The 9,486-nt window shown below is 44.1% G+C and overlaps 1 long non-coding RNA gene across 1 annotated transcript; it reads left to right on the forward strand.

Moving 5' to 3' along the window:
- The first annotated feature begins 501 nt into the window (after positions 1–501).
- On the forward strand, positions 502–5,775 carry LOC123035452. The gene is made up of 3 exons (XR_006416948.1): positions 502–662; positions 3,572–3,781; positions 5,314–5,775. It is a non-coding gene; the product is annotated as an uncharacterized LOC123035452 (long non-coding RNA).
- Positions 5,776–9,486: the final 3,711 nt, after the last annotated feature.

Here is a 9,486-nt window from a genome sequence, read left to right on the forward strand (position 1 = left end):
CCCAGTGGGATCCACCCAATGAGGAGCAGAATCCGGCAGCCACTCGCTCGCTCGCTCTCTCTCCTTCCCCTCCACAGGGACCCGAGAGAGGCTCTCTAGGGGGATGAGGGGGATTTATGGATGCAGCGGCAGCAGGAACGGCTCCTCGGACGGAGCTTTCGCTTGAAGGGGAAGGGGGTTGGGCCGCTGGCGGGAGAGGCAATGCCGCCGGGCTCAGTGATGCTGCCGGGCCGGCCCCCCGCTCCTCCTTACAGCCGCCACCGCCGCCTCGGTCCTCCGCTTCAAGAGCAGAGCTGCTGCCACCGCAGCCATTTTGTTACTAACTGACAAGAGCCCCGCCAGGCAGGCAGCGCGAGACCACAACGGGGGGAGGGAGAGAGAGAGGGAAGGAAGGAGGGAGGGCGGGCGGGCGAGAGAGAGGGTGGAGGGAGGGAGGGAGGGAGACGCGAGAATGGCTCCCTCCCCTCCCTGACCTCAAACAGGAAGTCTCGTCCGCCTCTCCGATCACGTGGTAGGGGCAAATGCATAAAAGAAAGCTCGGAGACATGCAAATCAAATAGAAAGAAGAGCCAATGAGGCAGTGGGGGTACTCGCTAACCCCGCCTTTCTCCCAGGCTCATCTTGCCGCGTGAGAGCCGAAACGAATGCTTTTCCCTGGCAAGGTAACTGCGCGGCTGCTTGCGAGGTTTTCCTCGGCTTGTGCTCCGTCCATCTTGTGTGTTACCTAATCTGCACAGAGGGAGAGATCGCATACGTTCCGCCCACTTTGCACATGGGGGGGGCGAGAGAAAAAGACCTATCATGACTGGGGATTTTGCGGTGGAAAAGCACAGAGAAGCATGTCGCGACATACAGTTGATTTGTCTATCGGTTCATGCACACTATAGATGATTCGACTGACATGCGCTTGAATCCTACCCTTTCCAGCTTTCGTCTCCTTCGACGTTCAAGCCCTTGTTCTTTTTAGCCCGCAGAAACCCCAGTATCGATGCTTGGAAAGGCAGGAAACTAAAGGCAAGATCCGATAGCGCTGCTGCTCTCCCAGCACACGGTTCTATTTAGTACCAACACACAAATAGATTGGGCTGCTGCCTTCAGAGTTTGTCCAACGCGGTAACGTCTGTCCCCTACAGCTGACTGGCTATTTAAATGACCCCTGCCTTGCATCCCTTTAGAAAGACTGGGGTCACAGCCTAGCATCTGGCAAATCTTATTTCAAAACAAACTCTTGCTGAAGACGAAGAACTAGCATCAGAGACCTCCAGAGGGCTGCAAGAACATAGTATAACCAAACCATGCTGGTTGCCAGTGTGAGATGTGCCACTATGCCAGGCAGGCTGTGGCAGGGCGGGGGGGGGGGGAGCGGGAGGCAATATTTCACTTGTACTGGAATGCACCCTAAGCAATACGTTTTGTAGAAAATGTATAGGACCTAAATCTAGCCTTGGCACATATCATTTAATGGATGAGTGGACAAGAATGTTCATTTCTTAGGCAGCAAGTATATGCACTCTTAGTTCAATAGGATGGATTTCAGACAAAAGATATGCAGGGTTGTCTGTTTTATTGAAAAGCATTGTGGCTGTGAAGATTTTCAAAGGTGAGCTATATGAAACTGAATTCCTAACTGAGCAGGTTGTGTACACTCTACAATAAACTGTGCCACTGCTGATTATATCCCTGCACTTGCAGCAGATTGTATCTGGTCCAGTAGTCACAGGCCAAATATTGACTGCCCCTAATTCCCATGTATCCCTCCTGTTGTTGTTCCATGCCAGCAAGTCATCTCCGACTTAGGGCAGCCTTATGGATGAATATCCTCCAAAATGTCCTGTCTTCGATAGTCCTACTCAGCAATTCCAAGTTCAAAGCTGTGGCTTCCTTTATGGAATTGATTCATTTCATATTTGGTTTTCCCCTTCTTCCGCCTTTGACTTTCCCTAGCATGATTGTCTTCAGTGAGTCTTGCCTTCTTTTGATGTGCCAGAAGTACATACAGCAGACCCAGTCCTGCCTTTTTTGCTTCAGGGTCAAGTTCCACAAGACAGGACAGCCCCATGTGAGAGGGGCAGAGGGAAAGCAGGCATGCACCCAGGCGTGGGGGGCATGAAGCAAGGGCAGCCAGTCACCATTCTGTCTGCCGGCAACTCGGCCATTGCTAGGCAAACAGGGCAGTGGGAAATGGCAGATGCTGTGAGCACTTTTGCCACCAACCTTGTGGGCCAAAATGGAAACCATGGGAAAACACTAATTGGCTTCACACATAATGAGAAGCAATACTGAAATGTGGAAACCTTGGAACAAACCATTGGTTCTCCTTGGTGATTCATGGTAACCAAATATGCCATATTTCACCTTGCGTCTGGTACTCATGTATAATGACAAGCCATCCCTGCCATGGCTTCCCATTATATGCAAATATGGCCTGTTTCTCCGCATTTAAACCTAGAAGTAGCTTCTGTCCACAGTACAGGTTACACATTAGAACAATCAAGTGGTGTGGCACACCCATTTCTTTCAGGACCATTCATAGGTTCTTGTGATCCAGGCAGTCAAAGGTTGGCTGTAGTCTCTAAGCATAGACTGATCTTCAGAAATTCTAGGGCATGCCTCAGTATATTAATAATTTCTGATCCTTATCCCCATGATTCTTTCTCATCACTTTAGATGTATAACACTGCCAATTGTAGTCTCACTGTATCAGGCCCAATGAATGGTTAGAGTTAGTTTGGTTCATCCCAGAATTCTCTGCTATCTGTACCCTTGCTGAACTTTCTTTCCCTTCCTTTAGTGAACTTTCTCCCAACCTTCGCAGTCTGGGTATCTGTTGTTTGAAATACCGTTAGAAATCTGCTAAGAGGTTCTTGTTCTAAATCACTCAATGTAACCTTCTCCTTCCACTGGCTTTGTTCAAAATTTGTCGGAAATGTCTTATCTCTGATTCCCCTTTTCTCCTTAGTGTTGTAAATCTAGGAATGAGAGTGTGGGTGGTTACTTTTACAGGCAAGAGGCCTGGATTCAAAGAGGTTGTGCTGAAGACATTGGAATGGAGCACTGAAGGATGGACTCACCAAGTTGATCATGGGGGAAGGGATGAGGGAAGAAGGAAGCAAGACAGGCAGAAGAAGTTGCTAAGCGAAATATGGATGTGCATTTTATGATGATGAACCTTGAGGAGGTATTAATAAAGCATGGGAATAAAGTCCTTGGGAAGTTCAGCATGATCAACTGAATTTTCTAGTTTTGATCGAAGTGCTGCTTGTGCTTTTGGATGGTCTAGGACACTTTCAAGCACTTGAGTTGAGCCTAAAGCTTACAGCAGGGTGAACACCTCAAGTCTATTATTCAGTTTTACCCATATTGGATATTACTGGTATGTGGCCACAATGCTTGACTAAGTTGTTTCCAAGCAAATACTTGGCTGGACACAACTCTAGGTCAGAAGGTTATGACTGTTAACATCAAGAGGTGTTAGTGCTGGTATAACAAAGGAAATGTAGATGTTAAATAAATCTTTTTCTCTTTAAAAACAAATTAATGTATATAATTAAAATTTTTCATTTAATTTCAGAGACAAAGACCTAATGGCAGCTTAAAGCTTATTTGTAGTAGCATGAAAGTTTGATGTGTACCAACCAGTTCGTTTCCCTATACAGTTTTTTAAATACTTAAAAATACTTCTAATAGCAGTGTTTTTCATGTTTATTATGCTAATAATAAAGAGACATCCTCATCATCAAATCCGTAGTTTGGAGGATCATCTGAAAGCTGCCAATTTCAGGTAAGATTTCCATAACCATATGATTTGCTGAACATTCCTTTTCTCTCTTTTTAAAAACTTGAATAGCAGCAACTATTTGTTTAAACTAAAACTTTTAAGGGTAATTGTGTTAAGTATCTAGCAGGCCAGTTCTTTAAGCACCATTGACTACTTAGAGAGATTTTTGAACATGCTTAGTGGTATATATAGAATGAATGAATGAATGCATGCATGCATGAAAATCAGCATTATGGCTTCATGGGATATTTGATGATGTTTGATCTGACAAGTGATTGGCATGAGAACAGTATGCCAAGTCACACTGACTGTCTCCACTGGCATGTCATAAGGCTGCACCATTGAACAAGGACTTAGAAATGATCCCTGTCTCTGTCTCTCTCTTTCTGTGTCTGTCTGTTTCTCTCCCTCTCCCTCTCCCTCTCCCTCTCCCTCTCCCTCTCTCTCTCTCTCTCTCTCTCACACACACACACACACACACACACACACAATAGCAAGCATAAAATGGGCCTTGAGTTTTCTGCTTTGTCAACACTTGCATGTGCTATTTGCAATCAAGGGGTCTTTCTTCATTGCTTTAATGGCTCCTGAACTGGCAGCACTTTCTATTTACTTATAATATGGTGTTCTACCATGTATTATAATAACTTTTTATTGAGTAGTTGCTATTATTAATAATAATGAGGTTTATATTGTCTGAGGAGGGAATTTCAGGTGGTAATTAGACAAGATCAGCAATATTTAAAATAATAACCCAAATTAATAAACAACGACACTATGAACTCTTCTTAGGAAGACCAATTAAGGGCTAATGAAACATTAAACAAAATTCCTTCTTAAAGAGCCAAGTTTTTATATATTGTCTGCAGCAGTGCAGTATTTGTGCTTGATGAACCTCTGTTGGCAGAGCATTGCACAGCAAAAGCATAGCCACAAGGAAGCCTGAAGACCTTGTGGTCATCTGCCTAGCTTCATAAGGCCAGGGAATCAGAACTAGGGCCACAGGTGATGATCAGAGCTTGTGGGAACAGGCACATGGAAGAAAGTGGTCCTTAAGGGACCCGGGTCCCCAGGCCTATAGGGTTTACTTCTGGTCAAAAGTTGGTCAGACTCTGGGTGTTTTCATCCCCTCTTTAGAGAGGTCTTTGTCGTGGCACACAGAGAAAAAGGTTTGGATGTTGGTATGAGGACTTCCTGTTATACCAGGGTAACAAGATGGTACATATGAAGCACTAGGCTTTCCTTCTGCCACCAATGCACAGTAGTGCTATTTTTAGCTGTTGAAGATTAGTCCGACAAGTCTTTGGTTGAGAGGAGAGGGAATATAATTACATCCATTTTTGCCACTGGAGGGAGACCACATTGCTCAAGAAGGCCATAGCAAAAGAAGGCCAGAACAAAGCAAAGCAAAACAAGAATCAAATACCATAGCTTGATATTTAGACAAGCAGTTTTCTAGGCCAGATTAAATTTATAAGCATGCAAAGTATTTTAGCAGTCAGATTTGTGTTAACATTTTGCTTTTCACACTAAAGGTACTGATAATCAATGAGGAGCATTTTCCTAGCCTAGCAACTTTTACCAAGCCTGTTTATCTACAAATGGGAGTGGGGCAACCAGATGCTGAGCCATTGTTTTGCTTGCTGAACATGCTAATCTAGAAGGAGGACAACTGGGTTACCTGGGAGTAACTGAGCAACACATCCAGCAAAGCAAGCCCTACTTAGGCACTGAGACAACCTGGTAATGCTGATAAATATAGGTCAACACCAGCAACACCCTTCCCCGACAATATCCCCAAAAGGAACAACGGCAGATTTTCTCATTGATAATTTCAGAAATGATTTTGCTTTTGACATAAGCCGAACGCCTGATGCAAACAAACAGAATGGGCACAGCCATGTGACTTTGTTGCTGATGTATGATACAATCTAATTAACAGGCTTTAATATGATTGCAGTGTCACAAATTAAATATTATATAAAGCTCATGCCTCATGAAAATGGTTTATTTTAGTGTATTAAAAGAAAACATGCCAAGTGAAATCGGCCTCCGGTTTAAGGTTTAGTAAAATACTGTTTTCAGGCTTTTAGAATGGTTTTTTAACTGTGTTTTTATGCATTGTATAAAGTGTCAGAAGATGTAACTATCTTTTAATTGTGTGTAATACACCATCTGAAACTGATGCAAAATGAAAATAGAACTCATTCTACTAATGCACATTATCCAGAAAGGAGATGCATACTGATAGCTAGTTCTGTGTCCAGCTGGATTTGTACTTCGATTTGAAATGGTGGGGGAGGATAAGTTTTGCTGGAGTATTCCAGAATTGTGAACATCTGTCAAAACTAGCCAAGCGCTGTTTCATTCACTTACATGGCCCAACGCTTCCCTCAAAACCTGCAGATTCCAGCATTCTCAGTTTCTAGTCTGCTTTCTGGTTCTTCTGCAGTTTTTCCTATTGCTGGGATTTCTAATAATCTTTTACTAGTTTCATTAAAAAAAAAAACTTGCTTAATTTTCCACACCTCATAAGTCTCTGCTGTATTTTGATGAATGTTGATGAAGAAAGAATCTATACATTCCTCCTTAATAAGACTGGAGATTTGTTGGTATTCCTTGAGCTTTGTACTCCATTACATTTTATGCCCTGCTTTCCATCCTCTTGCAAGGATAGCAGGACAGCGTACAGCATGGGTCCTCAAACTACAGCCGGGGGGCCGGATTCGGCCCGTCATGCCCATTCGGACCCGCCAAGTGTGCGCCTGCCGCCTTGCCCCATGTGCGGGGAGGCAGCAGTTTGCTCGCTTGGAGAAAACAGTCTCCAAGCGAGCAAGCTGCTGCCTCTTGTCCCCGCTCACCACGCGTGCCCGCACGCACCACCCCCACCCCCTTGCCAGCCCGTGGACACGACCAGGCACCACCTTTCTGGCCCATGCCCAGCACCAGCAGCTTCCAACTGGCCCCCTGGTCAAAAGGTTGGAGGACCTCTGGCGTACAGCATTTGCCTCTTCTCCACAACAACAACCCTGTGAGGGAAGTTAGTCTGAGAATTAGCAGCTGGCCCAGAGTCACCCAGTGAGCTTCATGGCTGAGTGGGGACTAAGCCTGGATCTCCTGGATCCTTGTCCAACATGTGGACCACTGTGCCACAGGGCCTGCCTTTATTGGTCCCCTGTTCAAATCTGTACATGCTGTGGTACCTTGGCTTGTACCTGCTGCCTCTTCAATCGTCACTTGAAGTATATCTGCCCCGATTGTATAACTTAACACTTGGGTTACAAAGGTGATCTAGTACCATGGGAGGAAAAAGCAAACATTTTAGGCTATGTTTAAGTGATGGCACTGCGGGCAAAACTTTTGACAGAACCTTAGAGATACAGTTCTATGCTGCCTGGGGCATGCTGGGAGTTGTAGGCCTCTTTCTGGCTAAACTTGCATTATTATGCCCTAAGGTACCTTGAGCAGATGGACATGTGCACAGGCAGCCAAAACGACAATCATTTTATGTCTGGAATAAGATGTTCATTTATTTCCTTCCACCCCATTGGATTGCAGTAGGAAAGATTTGGGTTTCATGTTTGTAGGATCTCATGAAGGCTCTTTAGGTAACCAGAAAAAGAAATAACATTCCAGTGTAGAAGAATTTAGTATTGTTTTCTTGCAGATTATGATGTAACAAAGATTTGTTTTTAGAGAAAAGGGACTATTTGAAAATGGCTTCTGATGCATTTAGTGCCACATCTTGATGTTGCTTTAGTTGAAGCCTTCACATTTGGTGTATTGGAGAATTCACCAGTGGAATTCAATAAATAAATACTGCGGACTATGAGAGTCATGAGAAAGAGTAAAACAGGATTATTTATTGACCACACCTGGATGTGCAATGCAGCAGTTATTTCAAGAATGGTAAGATAGTGTACATAATTTCTTGCTTTGGTTCTTATGCTTTCCAGATCTGTCCATATTGTATTCATATTGTAGACATTCTCCCCAGTATGGTTACCTTAAAGCCCAGTGTTATAATATGCAGCGGACTGACACTTTGCTTGCAGAGGCATTGTTACCCAGTTGTGCTGTTAGGGTCAGAAAAATCTTTTTCCTACATTTATATGCTGCATGCTTAGGCACCCTGCATTAAGAGTCAACAGCTGTAATCCCTGAACCAAATTTGGTCTGTCCCCTTTCCAGTTGCCATCCCAATGCACAACAGCAATTAGCACCAGGACAAGAGTCACAAGGTTTAATGCGGTGCTGCCCCAATTGTTACAATGCCAGTGTAGAGGGGTGTCCATTGCTTCCATCTGTGTGTTTCTGGGGATGGTGTTGCATATTTTTTTCTTCAGGGAGCTAGAGCAAATTTGATTCAACCAATTCTAGCACCCAGTCCTGATGATTCCGCTCTGGTCCTACATTTAATGTGTCTAGAGGAGCAAAGCATCAGGATTACCTGGAAGGTTGTAATATTTTCACAAATCAATTTAAAAATGTACTGGCAAACGATGATCCTTGACTTTGCTCATTCAATATCATGTTTATGCTGTTCTTGTCCTGATAGACTTACAAGCATATATTTTCATCTTGCACGTGCATTTTGCTTTTATTTGTAAAGTAACATTAATGTGCAGTGGACTAATTTTAAATCATCTTTCTATCTAACAGGGCAAGGCAGCAGGGGACATGGTTGGGACATGGGCCCAGTATATGTCCCCACTTTTCAGCTAAACTAGTTTGTAAGCAGAATTGCACTGGTCTGAAATTGAGGGAGGGGTGGGTAAACTCAAATGCTGCGGAACGGTTGGTATCAAGTCCTAGTTGTTGTCACGAGAGCATTACCTACCTCCATATGCTTGTACCAAGGAGACACTTGTTATGATCAATGTGCTGGGCAGGTGCTCATTGCACTGGGTCATATATGTGAAACTCAACACCTGGCAATTTTCACTTGGCAACAGTCTCTTAAAAGTAGGGAAGGGAATTCCATTTACTCATCTCTTCAAACTTCAGGAAATATAGACCTACATCCGTAAGATCTTTAGTGATCTACAAACTCCTTTCAGCTCAAATTGTAATGAGGTCATAAGTTGTAAGCCTAATTATTGAACGAGAGAGAGAGAGAGAGAGCGAGAGAGAGACTGCTTTTTAGAAGAGTGTGAAATTGGCTCACATTATATAAACATGGGAATATATTTATTTGGGAACTTTCATTCCTGGGAACACTGATGGGTCAGATTTGGCCCATACACCTGAGGTTAAGCAATCCAAACACCATGAACACGAGGATTCAGAGTACGTCCCTCAGCTCTGGGATGGGGTAGAGGGTTGGCTCAGCTGCCTCATGGCTGCGCAAGTGAAAGCACACATGTGCACACCCCACTACGCAGTCCTCGTGCTTGCGGCAGACTCACTGCCACTTTTTAAAATGCGACATGTATGTTTCCTTCTGCATTGTTCTTATTTAAGCACGCATGCACACATCCCTTACAGAATTGTTTGCTTGTTTTTCCACAGTTCAGTCTTGGAAAGACAGGAAAGATTTGTAACGACTGTAGCTAGTGCTCTTCTGATTCATCCTTCCCACTGTACAAATGTGACCTTTGTTTTCCCTTCCAAATTCTTGCTGGTGCTTTTTTGTGTTTCCTGGAGTGTAGCCAGCACCATGACAATGTTCCTGGGCTCCCCAATGTAGCTGCGCTGGAGTTTAGCCA

This window comes from Varanus komodoensis, unplaced genomic scaffold (genome assembly GCF_004798865.1).
Source record: "Varanus komodoensis strain SLA01 unplaced genomic scaffold, ASM479886v1 scaffold7_1, whole genome shotgun sequence".
Classification (NCBI taxonomy): Eukaryota; Metazoa; Chordata; class Lepidosauria; order Squamata; family Varanidae; genus Varanus; species Varanus komodoensis.